The 22,931-nt window shown below is 40.7% G+C and overlaps 1 long non-coding RNA gene across 2 annotated transcripts in view; it reads left to right on the top strand.

Moving 5' to 3' along the window:
• Nucleotides 1-22,227, top strand: part of LOC106782255 (uncharacterized) — a 35,706-nt gene extending 13,479 nt beyond the window's left edge. Inside the window, exons 1-3 of one of the 2 annotated variants that reach the window (XR_002811206.2) lie at nucleotides 10,557-10,767; nucleotides 21,311-21,497; nucleotides 22,065-22,227. This is a non-coding gene — a long non-coding RNA (uncharacterized lncRNA). Of the gene's footprint in view, nucleotides 1-10,556; nucleotides 10,768-21,310; nucleotides 21,498-22,064 lie in introns of those variants that run through there. The other variant, XR_011422687.1, reaches the window with a different exon arrangement.
• The last annotated feature ends 704 nt before the right edge of the window (nucleotides 22,228-22,931 follow it).

Here is a 22,931-nt window from a genome sequence, read left to right as displayed (position 1 = left end):
GCCATTTATCACCCAGGCCAAGAACATGCCTCTTTAGGACGCTGTATTCTAAAACCACGTGAATAGTTTGCTTTTCTTTCTCTAGAGAGATATATTGTGATGCGCCTTAAAATCAGTTGACAAATGAGATTTTAAGAAATTATACATACATGGGGACCCTGGAGTCTTGAAGGAGGAAGCATTTGAGTTTGGGGCTACTGGTGATCACCACACCCTCTCCCCCATCTGCCCTCCCCCCACCCCTCCCCAACACACACACACACACACAGAGAGAAAAGCTCTCTCAGCAGAGTGGAGCTTGAGCAGAGACCACCTGTAGCTGACAGTCTGTTCGCCCCGGTTCCCTAGCCGATGTTCCCAGAAAGACCCTGGCTTCTTTGAACCTTCCCATTATTTTGTGATTTTTCCAATAAAAACTTTCTTTTAGCCCAAGCCAGTTTAAGTTGGTTTCCTATCACCTGTCCTAGAAAAAAAGCCAGAGTAACACGGCAGCAGTTCAGAGAGATGGAAAGGGCAAAGACCTTAGAAACAAATAGCTCTGAACTTGAGTCACAGCCATTCCAGCCATGCAAACTTAAGCATGATTTAATTCCTCAAAGCTTCAGCTTCTTCCTCTGTTAAGTGGTCATATTAATAATACCTTCGTCCTAGAGTAATGGTGATGACTAAATGAAATCATGTGCGTGAAAGTGTCCAGCCGTCTTCCTAATGCTATCTTCAATGGTTAGGAATATTTCCAAGACCCTAATATACTAGTCATTCATTCACTAATTCAGTCAACACTTATTTATTAGTCAAGTGCCAACCATAGACTTAGTATTATACCTAGCATCAGGGCAAGAAAGCTAAAAAAGAAAGAAAGAAAGAAAGAAAAATATAGGCTCTTTGATTTCAAGAAGTTTGTGGTTCAGTTGGAGAAACATACAAATGATAGGGTTGACTATTGTCACAAAAGTTTTTGGCATAAATATGAATCAACACAACCTAAGGGAGTGACCAGGGTGGAGTTCAGCGTGTCAAAGAAGTTTCCTAGAGGAAGTAGAATTTAAGCCAAGGTTTGATAGTAAATACAGTGTGACCAGGGTGGAGTTCAGCGTGTCAAAGAAGTTTCCTAGAGGAAGTAGAATTTAAGCCAAGGTTTGATAGTAAATACAGTGATGCAATCAATAGATTGCGAGAGAGACTCTTTGAAAATGAAATGTCCTTCCTCATCTATTTTTATTTATTTTTTTGAGGAAGATTAGCCCTGAGCTAACATCTGCTGCCAATCCTCCTCTTTTTGCTGAGGAAGATTGGCCCTGAGCTAACATCCGTGCCCATCTTCCTCTACTTTATATGTGGGACTCCTGCCACAGCATGGCTTGATAAGTGATGCACATGTCCATGCCCGAGATCTGAACTGGTGAACCCCAGGCTGCTGAAGTGGAACGTGTGAACTTAACCGCTCTGCCACCAGGCCACCCCAAAATGTCCTTCCTTGTCTGTCAAAACTTTAGGTTCTTGGTCCTTTTGAATGAAAATGTTAGTATCAAATGGCACTCCTGAGTTGAGATTTGACTCATGGTGACTACAGACCCTAAAGAGTCACCTATTTGACTATCAAATAGCCAGTCAAATTTAATTCATACTCAGGCACCTTATATGGTTTTTATCTTCTAAGTTTCTTTCCAGCTCCTTACTTTCTAAAAATGCCTTGTACAGATTAAATAAAAGCAGTTATTATAGGGATATCCAAACAAAAGAGTGTTGTTTAAAAGACTACAAGGGGGGCCCACCCAGTGGCTCAGCAAAGTTCACACACACCCTGTTTTGGTGACCCCAGGTTGGCCAGATCCTGGGAACAGACCTATGCACCGCTTGGCAAGCCATGCTGTGGCAGGTGTCCCACATATAAAATAGAGGAAAATGGGCACAGATGTTAGCTCAGGGCCAATCTTCCTCAAAAAAAGACTACAAGAAGAAGTTGTATTTTCACCTCATCTCTGTAATAATGGTAATTTTGTTAAAGGGTAGATATGTACTAAGTACGAAATACTTTTTTCAGATTTCCTCTAACAGCTCTTGGGTACAATTTTTATGAGCATGTATGAGATGGGGTGCTTCATGCAAATAATCCTAGAATTACTTTCTATCTAATTGTGTTCAAACTCCAGGAGATTTGAACTAACAAGAAAGGGATATCAGCTAGTCGTGAAGCAAATTTTGCCAAAATAAATAATAATATATAATCAATATGCATAGACACTTGCCTAAGAAGCAGAAATTAAACATATCTGTACCTTTTATTCTACCCAAAACCCACACATTTGTTTGAGGAAAGAAATTAGAAAGCTAAGAATATGGCTTTGGTGTCAGGTGGACCTGGTTAACCTCTCTGAGCCTCAGTTTCCTCATCTGTGAAAGGGAGATAATCGTATGTATCTCATAGAATTCAGTGAGTATGAAGTGAGGGAATGTAAGTAAAGGTGTGGGGTGATGCTTGGCACACACTGTGTTAGGCGCTTCTGAAGTGCCTCACTTATGATAACTGGTCCACAGCCCTAAATGGATGCTAGAATTACCTGGAAAGCTTTAAAAAAAAAAAAAACCCAGATGTTTCAGACCCGCAAAAGAGATACTGATTTCATTGGTCTGGGGAGAGGCCCAGGCATTGGTAATTTTGAAAAGCTCTTGAAGTGGTGGTAATGTGTAATGAGGGATGAGAACCACTGCCTTAGACTTTGGCATCACCAATACCTACAACTCCTCCATGACCCAATTTCAAGTTTCTCCCTCTCCACACTCTAGCTCCTTACTTTCCCATTCACTCTCTCTCCCCATCTCAATAAAAGGCTTTTAACTCCATGAGGATCCAGTGGTTCTACCACCTTTACATTGACCCTCTCTCCAACCTTTTATTCTCTCCCTATTTATCTTCAATTCCATGGTTCATCATTAAGAGTAATCCCTGGCATATTTTCTCAGCTTCCTCGGCCCCTCCACTTCACCCCCCTCATCTGGTATGGTATCTGGTTGTCAAAGATTGCTCCCCATGAAATAAGCCTCCCAGCATTCATGCTCTTTGGGAGCCCCCTCCCATCTTGACCCTGGCTGATCTGTGACTCACTTTGATCAACAGAATGCAGTGGAAGTAACACTGTGCCAGTCCAGGGCTAAGACTTAACAAGCCCTGGCAGCTTCTGTATTTGCATTCGGGGGAGCCCTCAGATATGTAGAAATTAAGCTCTTCTGCTAGAGAGACTCCATGGAGACACCAGCCCAGCTTTTCGGCTGTCTCTGCCAAGGCACCAGCTCAGCTGAGCCCCAGATGACTGTAGACCCAGCCAACACCACGTGATGCAAAAGAACAGCCTGGTCAACCCACCTAATTGTGAGAAATAATACATTGCTATTGCTTTAAACCATTAAGCTTTGGGGCTATTTGCAATACGGCAATAGACAAATAGGAGTTTATTTCTGCAAGTTCTTTGCTGACATAATAGAAACCTAAAAGCAATGATGTTGTCTTTGGGAACAGACAGAAGGTAGAAGAGCCTCACAAGACTATTAGCGAAGACTGGAAGAACGGTGAAGAAACTCCTACTGGAGGCTGGAAAACAGAGGACCTGGGTTATGTGCTGGCCAATCAAGCAGCAAAATTGTCACCTATTGTGTCATAAGAGATAGAAGTGGTACTTTTAATGAAGAGTGGATCTGGGTAAGGAGATTTCCAAGCAGAATAAGAATTTTGTTTAATGGAGTGGATTATAATTTGATACACAAACCCACAAAGTTTTTAAAGGAATTATATCAGCTTGGATTGAAAGGGACAGAAATAGTCCAAATGGAAAAGTGACCTTGGGGCCCCAACTTCTAACAGGAAAGAATCAGGCTGAGAATGCTATTCAGATGCAAACATGGGTTATGTCTTAGGGAAAAGAAAGATGGTCTCTGTGGAACCAAGAGCCCAAAGAAAAGAAACAAGACTAGTCTCAGAGAGCAAATTTCTTCCCTAATAAACGTAGATTCCTTGACCCTGGAACAGAGAAAATTGATGGTATATTTCCAGCTGGATTTCAGAATTGATATGGACCAGTGCCTCTCATAGGCTTCCTGTCCCACTCCCTTTTAAATGGGAGTGTCTCCTGTTCTCCTGTTCCTGTGTCACTATTGTATTTTGGGGTTGGGGGTCAGTGCAGATCAGATGTGGTCTCTTTACTTCACACATCTTCAGCTCAAGAGAAGATGTACCCAAGGGATCTCATCTACACCCAATAACAACATCCTAGACTTCAAAGCCTGAGCATGATTCTATGTGAGATGAAAGTTTTGAGGTCTTGGGAAGGGGGTGTGTTTTACATGTGGAAGAGATGCGAATCAATGAAAACCACAGGATAAACTCCAGCAGCTAGTCTCCAAAGATAGCCTCCAACATACCACACCTTCTTGTGTCCTCACCTTCACTGAACCAACAGAATGTGGCAGAAGTTATCTGGGCCAGTTCCAAACATAAGACTTAGTAAGTATTGGCAGCTTCTACTTTTTCACTTTTGGAGCCCTGAGCTGAAATACAGTAAGTCTGAATACCCTGCTGGAGATGCCAGGTGGAATGGAAAAGGCTCTGAAACTACCTGGAGACAGAGAAGCCCAGGCATCCCAGCATCCCAGCTAAGCCCAGTCTTCCAGCCATCCTGCCAACGTACAGACACATGAGTGAGCTGCTGTGGACATTTCAGCCCAGTCAAGTCCACCATGTTACTGCTGCCCTGCCTGACACCTTGTGAAGCAGACCAGCAGGTCAAACCACAGACTTATGAGAAACAATAAACTACCGTGCTTTGGCATTTGTTATGCAGCCATAGATAACTGAAACACGTCAATTCCAGTTGAATACAACTCTTCCTTTGTGCAAATGTGGCATGAGTGCGCTCCCAAAGCTGATGAGGCTGGAGAAAATCGCATCACCCTGTTGACTAGTCTCACTTTAAATTATAACAAAATATCAAGTGGGCCGTTTGTGCTACAGAGTAATCATACTAAGTGTCCCTAGTCCGTTCACTTACTCCCCCACGCCATCTGTTTGTTAACTTTTTAATTTGTTTCTTTTAAACAGCCAATTTCTCCTGCTCCATCTTCACCCTCAGCTTTGACCTTTGCTCCTTCTTTCACTCTTAAAATGGAAGCAATTAAAAGACGACTTCCACAAGTATCTTCTCCATCGTATCTATCCTTCTACCTACACCTGGGGCCATGACTCTGCCTTTCCTTCTACTACTTTGCGTAAACTGCCCATTTTCCTGTTTGGTGCCACCCCTCCACTTTTGTAGTAGCTTCTGTTCTCTATCACTTCAGCACCTCCCTGCTCTGCTTCATCAACTTCTCCCTCTCTACGAGGTCCTTCCCATTAGGGATGAAAACTCTCCCATCTTAAAAATTATACTTCTCTTGGGGGCCGGCCTTTGGTGGCCTGGGGTTCACAGGTTCAGATCCCCGGCAGGGACCTAGCACCACTCATCAAGCCACGCTGTGGCAGCGTCCCATATAAAATAGAGGAAGATGGGCACAGACATTAGTTCAGCAGCAACCTGCCTCAAGCAAAAAATAGGAAGATTGGCAACAAGTTAGCTCAGGGCCAATTTTTCTCACACCCACACAGAAATTACACTTCTCTTGATCCTACTTTCCCATCTAGTCACTTTGCCATTTCCACGCTCCTCTTTACAGCAAAATCCCTCAAAAAGATTGTCCATACTGTCTCCAATGTCTTTTCTCCTATTCTTTTTTAAACTCACTCTAATAAGAATTTTACTTCCAACCACTTCATTAAATCATTTTTACAGTTGATAAATCCAAAGGCCAATTCTCAGTCCTTAGTTTATTTGAACTATCAGCAACATTTAATGTAGTTGATACTTCCCTTTCTTAGAAGCACTTTCTTTACTTGATTTCCAGGACACAGGCTCGCTCAGATTTTACCTCTATTACACTAGCCGCTCCTTTTAGTCTCCTTTCCTGGTTCGTCCTCACTTTTGCAATATCTAAATGTTGGAGTGTCTCATAATTTGGTCTTTAGACCTCTCCAGTGCTCCATACACTTGTTGATATCATCCAGTCACATGACTTTAAAAACCATCTAGAGGGGCCAGCCTGGAGGCATAGTGGTTAAGTGTGCACTCTGCTTCAGAGGCCTGGGGTTCACAGGTTTGGATCCTGGATGTGGACTAATTCACAGCTCATCAAGCCATGCTGTGGCAGCATCCCATATACAAAGTGCAAGAAGATTGGCACAGATGTTAGCTCAAGGGCAATCTTCCTCAAGCAAAAAGAGGAAGGTTGGCAATGGATGTTAGCTCAGGGCCAATCTTCCTTACCAAAAAAAAAAAGAAAAGAAAAGAAAATCTATATACTGCTGTCAATCTCAAATATTTATTTCTAGTCCTAATCTCTCCTACAAAGTCCAGACTCGTATCTGCTTACATGACAATAGACATCTGGAATCTAGCGTGTCTAAAGTGAACTCCTGTCCTTCTCCCTCAAACCACAACTAATTTCTCTCTTTGTTCCTAGGTTCAACTCTGCATTCCCAATCACTCAGGCCGAAAACCTTGGAGTTATCCTTAACTTTTCTCTTTCTCCCACACTACACATTCAGTCAATCTGCCGTTAAAATATGGTTAGAATATGGCCGCTGGTCACTCCTCCACCACTGCCACCTTTGTCCAAGCCGTCATCACCTCTTGTGTGGATGGTTGCGACAGCTTTGTAACTAGTCTCCCTACTTCCCCACAGTCTTTTCTCACTACAGCAACCAAAGCAATCCCCTGAAACTGAGTCAGACCGTGTCACTCCACCACTCAAAACCTCCAGTGTCTCCCATCTCATGCCAAGTTAGAACTCTTACACTGCTTAAAGGGCCCTAAAACATCTGCACCCCATCCCTACCCTCACCTCTCTGACCTTGTCTCTCACTTCACTTCCCTTCCTCACTCCTCCTCAGCCCCTCTGGATTTCTTAGACCCTCTGGATAGGTATCAAGACTTATACTTTCTTCCTCCTGGAAAGATCTTCTCCTGAATACTTTCATGCCTGCTCTCTCATCTCCTTCTATACTCAAGAACACGCTTTCAGTGGAGTTTTCCTAGATAACGTTTTCTAAGTTGCCTGAGCATTCCCTAACACTCATTTCCTGCTCCACTTTTTTGTGTAGTAATTATACCATTTGTGTACAAATAGGAAGCTCTCACCTCCCATCTCCGCTAAAAGGAAAGCTCCGTGAGTGTGGGGATTTGTCTCTTTTTTATTCACAGTTGTCCCATTGTGAAAAACAGTGCCTAGCACATAGTAGGTACTCAGCAGATATTTCTTGAATGAATGGATGAGTAGCCCTAATAAAAACACGAATTCTAGAGCTGATCCACTCAACAACATGGATGAACATCAAAAACATTATGCTGAGCTAAAGAAACCAGACACAAAAGAGTACATACTGGATGAATCCATTTATATAAAGCTCTAAAAAAGACAAAGCTAGTCTATAATGACAGAAAGCAAATTAGTGAGTGCTAGAGGCTGGGGATGGGTGAGGAAATGGGAAGGGACATGAAGGAACTTTCAGGGGTGATAAAAATGTTCTTTATCTTGGTTGTGCAAAACTCTTTGAATTTTGCACTTAAAATGTGTACATTTTACCGTATTTAAGTTGTACCACGTCAGAACGTTAACTGAGAGAATGATGGAAACATGGAGTTAATTTAGATCTTTGGGGTAATAAGATTCACAGTGATTTTGAATGAAAGAAAGATAAATCTCACAAATTGTTACCTATAATAAACATAATATTTAGAGAGCACAGCATAAATTGTCCTTCCCGTGGTCTCTATATAAGGAATGGGTTGTATCTTTATGAGATATTAACCAACGTATCATGCCTCAGTTCTTCAAATTTTCCAATTTTTTTTCTTTTGGCAAGATTCGTTTATTTCTCTTTCTCACTAAATAGGATGTATAACAAAATTTCTATTAAAATAAAGTCAGCATTGGGGCAGGTGGACCAACAGAGAGGAGAAGGCAATAGGATGCCCCTCTATCACTCCAGGTCCTATCAGGAAATCCAAAATGGGAATTTAATAGAGAAAACCAGTGCAAGCCAAAACCCATAGGAACAATAAACTTAACTGAGTACTTCAGAAAATGGCACTTTTTTAATCCAAGAATCTTTGCAGACTATGTTCAGGTGTATTCTCAATAAATTTCACATTAGGTAGATCCATAATACATATATTTGTATACAATACATAAAAATAAATTTAACAAAAAATGTACAGTAAGTAAATAAAGAAAATGTCAAAATATTTCCATGGGACTAAAAAAGAGACTAATTCATGGAGATGCTATGAGTTCCGAATTGGCCTATTCTCTCTCAGTTAACCTATAGAGGAAAGAATTGTTGCAGCAATGATACAGCAATAGTCTGAATGACTCTCCAGAGGACTATGCCAAGTGAAAACAGCCAATCCAAAAAGGTTATATACGATACAATTGCATTTATGTAACACTTTAGAAATGAGAAAATTACAGAAATGGAGAACAGATTAGTGGTTGCAAGAGGGTAAGGGAGCGAATGGGAGCAGGAGGGAAGTGGACGTATCCACACAAAAGGGCAGCAGGATGGATCCTTGTGGTGTAGAAATGTTCTGTATCTTGACTGCATCAATGGCAGTATCCTGGTTGATATTGTTCTATAGTTTTGCAAGATGTTACCACTGGGGGAAACTGGGTGAAGGGTACAGGAGATCTCTCCATATTATTTATTACAACTACATACGAATCTACAATTATCTCAAAATTAAAAGTTTGAAGCAATTACTTAACCATTTGGGAAAAAAATCATGTTATTCCCCTCTCTCATTCTTGACATCAAAATTAATTCCGTAACAAAGAGTTAAAGGTAAAAACAACTCACAGCTACCATTTATTGAGCAATTACTACATGCCAGGTATGTTCATATATATTTCATTCTATTCTTCCAACAAGCTCGTAAGAGAGATATTATTATCTACATTTGACCAAAGAGGAAAATTAGGTGTTTTCCCAAATTCATACATAAAAAAAGAATAATCTACAAATAGAAGAGAAACAATAAACCGCAATGTACTTGTATTGAATGGATGAATATGATTCTAAGCATTTTAATTTTTTTCTTCTATAATTATTTATCTGCACTGAGTTGTCGGTGATGAACATGTTTTATACCTTTCAAAAAATTTTAAGGTTGGGCAAAGATAAAAAGTAAAGAACTTTTATCAAGGACAAGTTAGCAGGGATGTATGGCTCACACAGCAAAACACAAAAACTCCAGCTTAGTATAAGCTGTGCTTTAATAATTGCATCTAATTACGAGGGAGTGTTGAGCATTAATAATGTCTAAAGATGTTTAAAAAATAGCAATTAGCAATGACAAAGGAGAAATTTGGCAACATTTAGGAAATGACTGAATGGAGTAGAAGCAACGTGTTTTGAAAGGTGGATTTGATAATTACTAATTACTTTTGTTCTCATTTCTACCCAATTGAAGGAAGAGAGGCCAGAGTCAACCACAATCTTCTAGGCAAAAGGTAACCAGTGCCTGGATTTGGGTGACAGCAGTGAGGGTAGGAAGGAAGGGACAGAGATCAGAAAAGCTAGGAAGGAAGTGGATAAGACTTGGTGATTCATTAGCAATAAAGAACAATGGGCAGAAAAAAGCCAAAATGTGATGTAATAGAAAAAACAACATTGGGTACAGCCTTGGTTTTGCCATGATCCAGATAAGGATCCTAGAGACAATCTTTTAATGTTCTCTTGGCTTCTTTATCCTCATCCCTACAACGAATGGGTTGCTCTATAACTTTTAAGATCCCTCCTAGATCTAACATTTTAAGGTTAGGTGACCAGAATGACAACAGTAACATTGACAGAAATCCTGAGGAAGAATCTGATCCCAAAGGCTGAGATTTAGATTCTGGCAACACCACTGCTGTGTGACCTTGAACAAATTACTTAACCTCTCTGTGCGTCAGTTTCCTTTGTAAAATGGGAATAATAATAACAGTGCCTACCTCCACAAACTAGAAGGACCACAACTAAAATATGCAACTATATGCTGGGGGGATTTGGGGAGAAAAAGCAGAAAAAAAATAATAGTGCCTATCTCACAGAATTGCCCCACATAAACCTGTAGGAAAGTGCCTGGCACGTCATAAACCTCAATAGATACCAGCAATTAATAACAGTGCCATCTATACTTAGAATTGATCACAATTATGCCTCAAGGTCCCAGCACAAGGACTCTCTAGACACCAAAACTTTGTCATAAAATTCAACTGTTATTACCTCTCTACCATAATATAATATGTTATGGGGGCAGATGGCAGATGGTTTGTAGAAATACGCCACGCAGGTTTCTGGGATTTAGGTGGCTGAGTCATCAGACCTGGTGTGCTACATAACCTTCCGATACTGCTTCCTAAAGTGAGCGCTGCTAGTCATCACGTCCAATCTTTCTAGCCCTGCACCATCAGGTCCTAATATTTGTCATGGGTATTACCCTAAAGCAACAGAACATAAAGATCTGAGTCATTTTGAAAAAAATAAGTGTTTATCCAGCAGCTGTAACCGTCAGAAACAAACCACTCTGAGAGAACGGATGCCCATGCACCAGATGGAGAGGGCGTGCGGCTGACCTCCCAGCCTTGGCCCTGTTGCCGTCACTTCCTGCAGAGCGTATGAGGCAAGAACCGGGCAAAATGGTAAGTTTATACACGCAGGTTGATTCCTTCCCTGCCCAAGCCCATCCTCGCCTGAATCTCATTGTAAGGATGGCAGTTCGGATAATGTCTGTCAACTAAAAGAGTAGTAGCTATTTGCCTAGGACTGCAAGAGGAAAACCAAATACAAGAGAGGAAAGCTTGTGAGAAGAGGGTACCAGCGAGGACGTGGTATTGGTACACAGGTCTCAATATTAAAATCATAGAAGAAATCTATATAACAAATGTAGAGAAAATTTTATTATTTAAGATTCAATCTACCAGATTTGTAAAATTTACTTCAGAGCCAACTTTCAATTTCAACTTACACGGGGCTGCATGCCTCAGACACTCTTTAAGCTGCCTTCTAGAACAGTGTGAAAGGTACTTTCCGAGCTCAAGTCAGCGTGATTATCTTGAAGTTCCCTCCACTTCACTTTAAAGGCCACTCAAATTGCTGGTTTAAACATTTCTAGAATGTAAGGAAGAAATGGCAATTGAATAATTCTTTCTTTGTTTCTCTCCCTAATGGCAAAGAGTATTTTTGTTTTATCTGTTTTCAAATTGTTTTCGTCATTTTCAAAATTGTACACTGAGCAGGCAGAGTGGTTATGTTAAACCTTAGTGTCTCTCATTAAAATGGTTCATAAATGAAGAAAGTGACTGGGTGTCTGTGTCTTCCTGACCACTCAGAGCACAGAATTCCACCATCAGCTCAGGACTTCAACCCAACCATCATGACTGTGCCACCTTGCACCTTGAACACTTGCTCTTAGTAACACATTGAAATTTCTCATCAGTTATCTTTTTCTCTACAACTGTTAGTAGAGATGATCTGTAGTTTTAATTTTTTTTTTTTCCTGCTGAGAAGCAAAGCTGTCGAGAGGAGGGTGGGTGCTGGAGAAGCCACTGAATTAGTAGCAGCTTGTTCTTAAGCTCAGTAATTTCAGTGTTGGCCTCCAGCCCTTCCAGTAATTTTCAAAGTGCCTATTTCCCTGTATTAAATGCTTTTCTTCTTAAAATACCTGGAGGTATTTCTATTTCCAGCTCTGGACTTGGACTGATAATTAATACAACTTGTCTAGGACAGATGACCCCTAGGGATGTTCCTGACACACTGTTACAAAATAAATTACTTTTTCTGATGTATAAAAATACATATTGCAATCGGGTGTTTTGGCCACCTTAATTTTTCAAAGTTGAGTTATTTTCATGGTGTTCCCTTATTCCTGTTTTCCTAATTATTGAAAAAATCAGTGGAATAAACACAGAGAGCACAGCCAGGAATTCTTGACTCAAGAAATGGAATTCTTCTTTATGCTCATTTTCCTGTCTACTGAATAATTAAAAGGAGATCATATTCATGAATCTTCGTAGGATCATGGAAACATTTGGCTGAGAACTGTAAAGTCAGTGGTCAAATGTTTCCTAATAATGAATAACTTGCCTAGACTTTACAGAATCCAACATACTGTCATTTCTCTATTATGATGCCAGGAACAGTAAGGAGCCAAGCAAAGACTCAAACCTGGGATATTCTGGTTCCAGACACCATGCCCTATCCTAGAGCAGTCCTCTGTCCCACACTGCTCCTCTGTACACTGGAGCTCAGCCCTAAAAATTTGAGGCAGTATTTTATATATATATATATATAAAAGATATATGTGTATACATATATACATATATATATACATATATAACATATACATATGTGCACATACATATATGTGTGTGTGTTTCCTGATTAACCTCAGTGGTTTTATGAAATATTGACCTTCACCTTTGAAAATTGCAAGGAAGGAGGGGCATATTGGGGTTTAATGTCCCAATTCTATTTTCTATTTTTAGATTACCTATATAAATATCAAGCCACTTTAAGCCTGACGCTCATCATGGTGGTTCTCCTTACAGCTCTCTCCCTTCTTTGAGAAATCAGTTTCTTCTTTTTCTCTTCCTGTCTACCCCACACTTGGGCATTGTTCTTTGGTATCACATGGTATCAGAACCCTTCGTGAAATAATACAGGTCAATGTTCTCTTCCTTCAGGATGTCTCAAATCTCTTGAAGGGCTCCATTCCCTGTACTGTAGTGTTGCCATCTTTAATCATTTGGAGTGTCTTCTGAAAGAGCCTTTTTTTTTCATAGAGGTCATAATAGCTTATAACATTGTGAAATTTCAATTGTACATTATTATTTGTCAGATACCATATATATGTGCCCCTTTACCACTTATGCCTACCACCCGCACCCAACCCCCTTCCCCTCTGGTAACCACTAATCTGGTCTCTTTGTCCATGTGTTGTTTATCTTCCACATATGAGTGAAATCCTGTGGTGTTTGTCTTTCTCTGTCTGGCTTATTTCACTTAATGTAATACCCTCAAGGTCCATCCAAGTTGTTGCAAATGGGACAATTTTGTCTTTTTTATGGCTGAATGATATTCCATTATATATTTATATATCACATCTTCTTTATCCAATCATCAGTTGCTAGGCACTTGAGTCGCTTCTATGTCTTGGCTACTGTGAATAATGCTGAAATGAACATAGGAGTGCATAAGTCTCTTTGAATTGTTGATTTCAAGTTCTTTGGGTAAATACCCAGTAGCGGGATAGCTAGGTGGTATGGTCTTTCTATTTTTAATTTTTTCAGAATTCTCCATTCTATTTTCCATAACAGCTGCACCAGTTTGCATTCTCCCCAGCGGTGTATGAGGGTTCCCTTTTCTCCACATCTTCTCCAACATTTGTTATTTTTTGTTTTGGTGATTATAGCTACTCTAACAGGTATAAGGTGATATCTTAGTGTAGTTTTGATTTGCATTTCCCTGATGATTAGTGATGTTGAACATCTTTTCATGTGCCTCTTGGCCATCTGTATATCTTCTTTGGAAAAATGTCTGTTCATAGCTTCTGTCCATTTTTTGATCGAGTTGTTTGTTTTTTGTCATTGAGTTGTGTGAGCTCTTTATATATTTTGGAGATTAAGCCCTTGTTGGATATATGATTTACAAATATTTTCTCCCAGTTGGTGGGTTATCTTTCTGTTTTGTTCCTGGTTTCCTTTGCCTTGCAGAAGCTCTTTAGTCCCACGTAGTCCCATTTGGTTATTTTTTCTTTTGTTTCCCTTGCCCGAGTAGACATGGTATTCGAAAAGATCCTTTTAAGACCAGTGTCAAAGAGGGTACTGCCTATATTCTCTTCTAGGAGTTTTATGGTGAAAGAGCCTTTATGAATTTTTTTGTACTTTCCTCCTTTATTGCCCTTGCAGGCTTTGTACAGGCATGACTATAACCGAAGCTGGTGCAGGCAGAGGCAAAGGTGGAGAGTGGTGAGGCAGACTCTTGACCTCACTATGCCTTAAACTTGAGAGAAAATAAGTGAACCACAAGAAAATATTAATTTCTTTTTATTTCTCTCTGCTATTTGAGAATATTTACTGTGTAACAGAAAACCAGCTATGGCAATTCTGTTTTATTGTTTCAACTTGCTACGTGTGTTAAAAAAGTGATTAAAAAAGACAATTGAGGTGATACAAACAAACACTTCACAAAGTTGAGTCTCCTGTCGGAGAACTGCAAAATGGGGTGGAGGGCAGGAAGCTTTTATAGGATAAAGAATAAAGAACAAGGAAGAGAAAAGTAGAAAATGTCAGGCTGGAGCAAAGAGTTAATCTTGTTTGTAGTGAGAAGACCCAGAGCTGGCTGGGCGTTTGAGGATTGGTTGACCGGATATACTGCATTTCAGGTCAAGCAGAGCGTTTACAGGCATGTGAAAGTTATCTTAAGTTTCGATTTGCTGACTTTGCACCCCAGGCAGGAGCAGCTCCATCTTGAGCCTAGAAAGTTATTTCAATATGTGATTTTTTGGTAATCATTAATTAACATTTTAGAATGTTTGGAACCATTTGACACCCTGATATACAGTGTGAGGGAAGTTCATATCTACCAGTATTGTATTTTGGTCCAGGTGTATCTTATCTTTCCATCTCCCACCCAGTTTGGACATCTGAAAAGAAAATACTCTCAAAAAGTCAGTTGGCCAATCAGAAGCATCCAAACCTGGGAGGAAGAGCAAATACATTGGATGATAGAAACTGGACCAAAAAAATCATGACAGGCTTGAACTATGGACCAGAAACAATGAGGTAAAAATATAGAGATTCAGATAAAGGCCAGCACCTGGCACAATAACGCAGCTGCTGAGGTTGGAAAAGTTAACATTTACTGAGAACCTTCTTGGTACTGCACCCTCTGCAATGTGCTTTTGCCTATCTTGTAAATTACGGTACAATCACACCCTCAGCATATGATTTTTACCTAGTGGGATAATGTAATGCAAGGTCAATGAGAACAGGGGCTGGATGGGAGCCAACTGTGTTATATTTGAATTCATGTTATGAGTGGGTGCATTATCTTTGGGTTTTATTGTAGTAAGTGTGAGGAGATGCAAGACTTTTGGTTTTCAGTACTGCTGAGGTGCTGCATATGTAGAACTGTAGCATCAAGAACTGATAATAATTACATTCTCTCCTCCGGCAAAGACTACGTGGGGAGTCCCGCTTTTAACTCTGAAGACTATTCTCTAAGTGAGAGAAAGGCACACAGCACTGCCTTCAGAAGAGAATGGAGTGGCATCTACTTTGAGGTGGGGTACAAGTTCTAAACTCACCACACTACAGTCATGCGTGGTAAAGTTCATCTTTGGAAATTCCTTAAATTGATTTTATATTGCCAGGATCTGGGTCGTGTGAAGGTCAAAAGTCAAAAATTAACTCCTTTGGTTTCCCTGTGTGTATGTTTTATGGGCTTCTTCCCCTGGTTCACTATGAATCCTGTGGGAACGGCGAGTGTAAAGGAGGAGAGGAGGATAAGAGGATTCCCATCCCCGACCTCTGTTGTTGCTATTTGTTGCAACACAGATATCGTTGAATTTCTGTAAGTTCAATGAGCTTTGGATGCAATTCACTGTTACCAGGAGAGTGAGGGAGGTTCAGAACCATGCCATATAACTCAAGAAATTAGAGATACTGAGTCTTAGAGCAACCTACTCACAGAAGACCCCACAGCTCCCTTAAAATGTTTGGAGGACTGTCCACTGAAAGAGGAATTAGAACAGTCAGTCATTTTCAAACAGCTGGAAATGGCTATCTGGAACTCTGTATTAAACAGAATGTGAGGCAACCTCCAAGGTCAATGGAGAAGAATTTTATTGATGATGATGTCTGTCAAATGCTTGAAAGAAAGCCAGTGCCCAGGTGTTGCACGTGTTGGGAACAGAGTGGATATAGTTGACATATTCTGAGCACTTGAAAGGGGAGTTCATGTGGGATTGGAAATGCTGTTTTCTGTCATGTACACTGAGAAGTCAAAAAAGTCAGTCTGGAAAAAGAAAGAAAGAGAGAAGAAGAAAGCAAATTTTCAGAAATGAGACAACTTACCACCCCAAAGATCATTCTCCTTTATTCCTGGTAAGTTTCCACTTCTCGTGCCTATCCCTCATAAAGAAATCCACGTATCCTTCCAATAAATTTCCCTTTTTGGCTTTAGCTAGTCATCTAGGTTTCTGGCTTTTGCAACCAAACAATCCCTAAGAGGTCTATGTCTCAGTGAGGGCATATTTCCATCCCATTTAATCCAATTCAACCAATGTCTGTTGAACGCCTGACATACTTCTTATGTCTTATAATTTGGATCCAGTTATGAGCCTGGCCTACGACTCGAATTGATGGAAAATTCAAAGGGAAGAGCAGGCAGAGATTATGAAGAGACATAAATAAACGAAACAAGACAGAACATGGTGAGAGTCCTTGGTTCTTCTCACCCAGGTCACATGTTCTGAGTTCTCTTTAACATTTTCCCCAATGGGTGCCAGTGGGCAAGAGGTGTGGGTGGCCGTGGCTGAGACACAGCCCTTCGAATTGTCATAAGTGCAAACCCGAGGAATGAGAGGAAGTTTAACACAGGAAATAACAGCCAGCAGCAGAGCTTTCTGACGATGAAGAGCACAATCCAGTGAAGCCCTGTAATTAAGCAAGATCTTTTTTTTTTATTTGTTCAGAAACTACTGCCTTAATCTCTGAAGATAATAAACCTCACTTAAAGCCTTGAGTTAACTCGCTGTCCATAATGACTGAGATACAAATAGAGCTTTTATCCCACAAAAACCATTACCAGGACACAACTGATTAAAAAGTTAACCAAAATCCCTATCCCAAGTTAGAACCCTTACTTCTAGGAAGAGCCTGAGGGGAACAATAAACACACACACAGTTTCTATTTGTGTTCTGACTGCAAGGTTCAAAGCAAAGGAAACCCAAACCAAGTCAAAAGTTGGGAAAGAAACTCTAAATTGGCCAGGAGCAGCCAAACTTCCTCTTCTGACTTATCTGTGCTTAAATAACTAACCCCAGAACAGGCGCTACTGCTGTCCCCAAATCAAAGGCCCCTGCTGCCACCCCCACCGGAAAATGGATTTTCTGCAAAGCTCCTCAAGCTGCTTAGCTCTGAATTGAAGTCTCGTACAGTGTCTCAGGTCAGTAGAGCCTGGGTCACATGCTTGGGTGCTACCTGCAAGAGATACTGGAAAAACAAGCCATCATCTTTACTCATGGGGAGGCAGGAGTCATAAAGTGGGAAATTCTCCAAACTCAGGAAAGTTATTCAAAAGGTTCTAGTCATGCAAAAACATGCACATGTCCATTAGATCACCTAAAGGACTTATTCCTCAGTTGTAAAATTCAACTAATTAACAACCTAGTTTGCTAAAAGACTGCCAACTATCCCTCAGGAACAATTCTCCCCTTCTTCTTAGTAGTATAACTCCCTTCAAGTTTAGCTGGGCACATGACCGCCCAGCTAGAGACTACATTTCTCAGCCTCCTTTGCAAGTATGACCATGTGACTAAATTCTCACCAATGGGATGTAAGAAAAAGATAGCATTTGTAGCTCCTCATGTTTTCCTTAAAGATGAAAAGTGCTTAGCCTACCTTTCTTCTTCCTTCTGGATTAGAAATGGCAACAGTTGGACCAGCTGCCTTGGATCTAGATACGGATGCATGTGTTGACGTTGTCAGAACCAACCCATAAGCCTGATTCCTAGATAACCTCACAGGCAGTGGTTCCAGGTGAACTTAGAGGGCAGTGCTGCATTTCCAGCCCTGTTAGAACAGCTTTGGGCTGTTACATCAAAATGAAATAACTCTGCTCTTATTTAAGGTGATGTATTTTATGGGCTTTTTGTTACAGCAGCTTAGGCTCCACACTGCCTAATATACTTGGTCATTCCAGAGACAGCACGTGTGAGTCTGGAGCTCTTAAGATGACTGAGGCACTAGAGGTAGATTCATAGGCTACTGGTGTTCTGATTGCCTTCTCAAGTCATGCATAACAAACAGGAAGGCCTCTCCTGTGGGAGCCTAAGTGATGTTCTAAATCTCCAGGTCAGTGCATGGAATATGGTAGGCACTTAATAAATGCTAGCGAGTTCTCTGACCCTTCTTTCCAGGAATCATGGTAGCTGAGCGTCCTGAGGGACCACTATTGGCCTTACTCAGGCCTTTGGGATGTTTCACAAAACTCTCCCAGAGAAGATCACCAAATTGTCACAGCTAGGTTCAAGCTTAAATTCACTCAGATAAGAACTTAGAAGAAAAAAAGGGAACTAAGTTTGAGTCTGATCCTATGTATTCCCAAAATATCTAACTTGTTTGGGTGGAATACTGTAAAGATGGGGTGCCTGGCCTACATTTGAATCCTTTTAGGAAAGAAACTCTTCTACAATATTTAAATGCATGCTAGCCAAGGAAACTTCTGAGCTTTCTATCCACAGGGGAAAAACACCCCTCCCTGCTTAGATAAGCCTAGTGGTGGAAGAAGGTTCTATGGCGTCACAGGGAGCCCATGATGCTGGATGAATGGGGGAGTGGCAGTTTGGGGGTTAAGGAGAGTGGAAATAAAAGGACTCATCAAAAGATAGAAGATGAGGCTTCTAGCAGTGACTGTGCTGTAATTATTCATGAATCTATCCAATCCCCACATTAGGTTAAACATCCATCCATCCATTCATTCATCAGTTTAGTGATGTTTGTTGAGCACCGACAATGTGCCAGGTATCATCCGAGGTACCAAAGATGTAGCCGTGAATAAAACAAAATCTATACGGTATATAGAGAAAATTAAAGCAAGGTTAGGAGATGGGGAGTGACAGGGATGCTCTCTTAGATAGGCTGGTGGGGAAGGCTCTCTGAGTAGGGGAAATCCCAACAGAGATCCGAACGAAGTGAGGAGGGAGTGTCAGGCAGGGAGTGTCATATATATCTGGGCATGCCAGGCAGGCGGAGCAACAAGGACAAAGGCCCTGAGCAGGGGACTTACTTGGCAAGTTTAAACAGAAAGGAGGCTGATGTGGCTGGAGTATAGCAAGGCAGGAGAAAAGTCAGTGGAAGTGCCTGCAGAGAGGGGCTCTGGGAGTAGGCGATACAGGCCATGTATGTTGTAGGAAAGGACCCAGTTTCAATGTTCTCAGAACAGTTCCTGGCCACTGAGCACAGGGCTTGGGTCTTACTCACTCTAAGTCCCCTGTAGGGCTTTAACACTGCAGACATTCTGCAGAGAAACTGGAATAAACTGAATAAACTACTCTGGACTATACTCTAAACAGGCACATCAGGTACACCCAGCCACGAACAATACTTATATGTTTCCTTAGGGATTTTGGCAATTCACTGCACTAATAAGCTTGTCTTTGGCCATCAACTAGTTACATTTGCTGCAATAGAAGACTGATGATTTTTCTTTCCACATAACTGCTGACCTTGGAACGAGAAACACAACTGCATAAGACATTAAGTGCCCAAAATGTCATAAGACCTGGAGCAGCGATGGCACAAGCTTATTTTGGTAATCATTTGGGCAGAGTCAATAGAAGCATTCGTTGAATAATCCACTTCTGTATTTTAGGAAAATTGAGTCTTGAGTCAATTACCCAGGAAATGAAATGAACACTGCTGGCATGACAGGTTCTACCTATTGGTAGAAACATTTTTCATGCCCAGATTCTCTAAGAAAATTATGAAATGACATTGCTTAGTCTAGAAATTTTCTTCGGGATATATGAATTTAGTGTTTATTTTAAAACTATACCCTCTCCTTTTTTGAGAAGGGGATTTTCTTTTTTTCCTGAGGCAAGAATGGCCTTTGACTCAAGGTTAGATGACAATACTCCATAAAGGACATTGAGGGCTTTGTAATGGTAACAGGAAAAGCCCAAGAAAAGAGAGAACCTTGCTGAAGGATACATGCCCAAGAGGGAAGGGTGGGCTCCGGTAGGGAGGTGGGAGGAAGGCAAAGAGTGAAGAAGATGAAGGAGATCTGGAAGTGACTATTATTTCAAGAGATGGCCCTGATAAGCTTATTGTAGAGCACGGAGCCCCCGGTCAGCGACCTTTAACTGGACTCAGGTTACATTTGCTGTCAGTATTCAGTTGTCACAGAAATGGTCCATCTTTTTGAAAGACACATGCAAAGTATAGCTCAACTGAAACTATGTCTGTAATGACATTAGGGTTTTCACCTGTTCAGTGTAATATCCATATAAGTATTTAAGGCCATTCTGCCTTCTAGACACTTACCACTTGCTATGCCAAGTTGGGTGTTGTGGTCTCCAATTTTAGCCTAATAGTGCCGTGTACTCAAATATAGAGTGGCTGTTGCAGGGGATGGGGGAGGCAGACTGAGGGGGAAAGGGAAGTGATATATATGGGATGGCTTTAATTTCAATGAGACAATGTCTTAGAGATTCTGTTATCTTTACAAAAGTTTTTTATAGTAGTCTTGAATAGTTCTATTTTTCAGTTTCTCCATTTTGTTTTCTTCCTCAGAAGAGATGCCATCTCTTATATTTTAAATTTCCTGTAAAGAATTTAATTTTATAGTGCCATCAAGACCAAAAATATGTCAATTTAGTGAGGGAAGATATTTCATTGCTTCAGAACATCCACATTTTGAAAAATAAACATGTTTCTTTTTCTCCTTGGTCAATTTGGCAGCATGAAGTAACTTATTTGTGGCTGTTATTTGTTTCCACAATTTCCCTTAATAGTAGGTTTCACAGTCTTTATATTCATGAAGCATTTCCTTATGTCTGGACCAAATCCCTTTTTGCTCTAATTTGAGGCCAAAGACTCTGTGGAGTTGCTCACAATCGTCTATTGAATAGATAAACACTTGGAATTTGTTTTGAAAGCTCACTTCAGCCTTGTCTTTACTAGGCTAAACAATCCTGCTCTCGCAGCCTTCCTCAGTGGCATTATAATGCATTCATGATCATGTGCTCCTGTATGAAACTGGACGCAATTCAACAATCTCAGGACTAGTTCAAGAAATGCCATACACAATTTATTTAACTTAATCCTATTATCCCTCGTATTTGAATGGTACTTTAATTTACAAGGTACTTTTATAAGCAATGGCCCATTTGGTCTCTGTAACAAATCTACGAGACGAATATTACTTATTTCTCTTTTCTTTTTTCTTTTTCTTTACAGATGAGGTCACTGAATCTTGGGCCACACTGCCATTAAGTGGGAAAGTAGAGATACAATCCCACTCTTTTGAGACAAGAACCAGGGAGATTTCCACTACCTAGCAGCTGCCTACTATGTGCAAGGCCCTGTGCTGGGTGTTGCAAAGGATTTACATGAGTACCTGATTCCCACAGACCAGCTTGCACAGGTAAGGAAAAAGGTCTTGGGAAGGAAGTGGAGTGAGTTGGGCTCTGAGTGTTAAGTAAGGATTGGGTAGGCAGAGAAGAAAGTTAGCATATTCCTGGTGTAAGGAGACCTGTGTGTTGTGCAAGATTACTGCGTGTTAAGCTTATCTCTTCACAAGTAGGGGGCATCCTTTGAGAGGTGATAAAGTTCCATGGTGAAGAGCTCAGGCTGTAAAGTCCAGAGGCTTGGATATAAATCCTGGTTTCATCAAGTACTAACTTTATGGTCCAGGGCAATTTCCTGGATCTCTTTTTGCTTCATTTTCTCATCTGTAATATTGGAGGATTAAATGTAACAATTCATGTAAGCATACAATAAATGTTAGCTATCATAGCACCAAAAATCCTCAAGAGACTAATTGTATCCAACATATAGTAGGAATAAAGGGTAGATAGGGGTTTTCCTAACTCACATCTCAGAGTATCTTATTTCCCAAGGTTGTGACATAATTCGAAAGCATTCTTATTCTTGCCACCAGTTCCTTAGGCCAAAGCATAATATCATTCTAATTTTCACTCTCGTTTTACAGGAAAAGAACCTGAAGAATAATCTGGTGGATGAACTCGTTATTCCCTCCACAGAGACAACTTTTAGTCTCACTGTTGAATATTCGTGAGTCCAATGAACCTAAACTGCACACACAAAAAATCTAATAGGATAGAAAAATAAATCAAATTTTTAATTGGCCTAAACTGTCATTTACTTTCCATCTTAGCATGTAGGTTTTGGGTATTTGTTGTGCGTGGTTTGCATTTTGTTTAAATTAGAATGGCTGTTTCTATAAAACTCACCTCTCACTTGTGACCCCAACCCTGAATTAGAAATAAAGGAATACAGTTGTCATCACAGCGCACTTACAGGGATTTGAGCCTAATCCTGAGTAGTCCCAACAAAATGTGTCATGCATGTGAAAGCCTTCTATCATGAGTGCTCTGATGAAAGGAGAAACAAAATCACCAATTTAGAGGCCAGTGAAGAAGGCTTTTGCTGGAGAGGTGGGAGAGGCAAGTATAAGGTTGATCAGTGTCTTTACATTGGGGTGGAAGTATGGAGTATCACAAATAGTCTGCATTGCCATGGATGAATGGTACATGTGTACAGGCTACTAAATAATCATGGGTCTGGTTTTCTTCCTCCAACGGACCACGTAGTGTGGTGAGAGGCATGTCATTTGGAATTGCAGGGTGGGTATGTTAGTGCACTATGGCTGCAGCAACAAATTACCACAAACTTAGTGGCTTGAAACAATGTAGATTTAATTATTTTGCAGTTCTTTAGAGTAGAAGTCCAACATGGGTCTCACTGGTCTAAAATCAAGAAGTTGGCAGAGCTGCCTTCCCTTCTGAAGGCTCTAGGGGAGAAGTCATTTCCTTGCCTTTTCCAGGTTCTAGAGGCC

Source organism: Equus caballus, chromosome 10 (assembly GCF_041296265.1).
Source record: "Equus caballus isolate H_3958 breed thoroughbred chromosome 10, TB-T2T, whole genome shotgun sequence".
NCBI lineage: Eukaryota > Metazoa > Chordata > Mammalia > Perissodactyla > Equidae > Equus > Equus caballus.
Note: the sequence above shows the minus strand (reverse complement) of the source record. Positions and strands in the feature narration are given on the sequence as shown.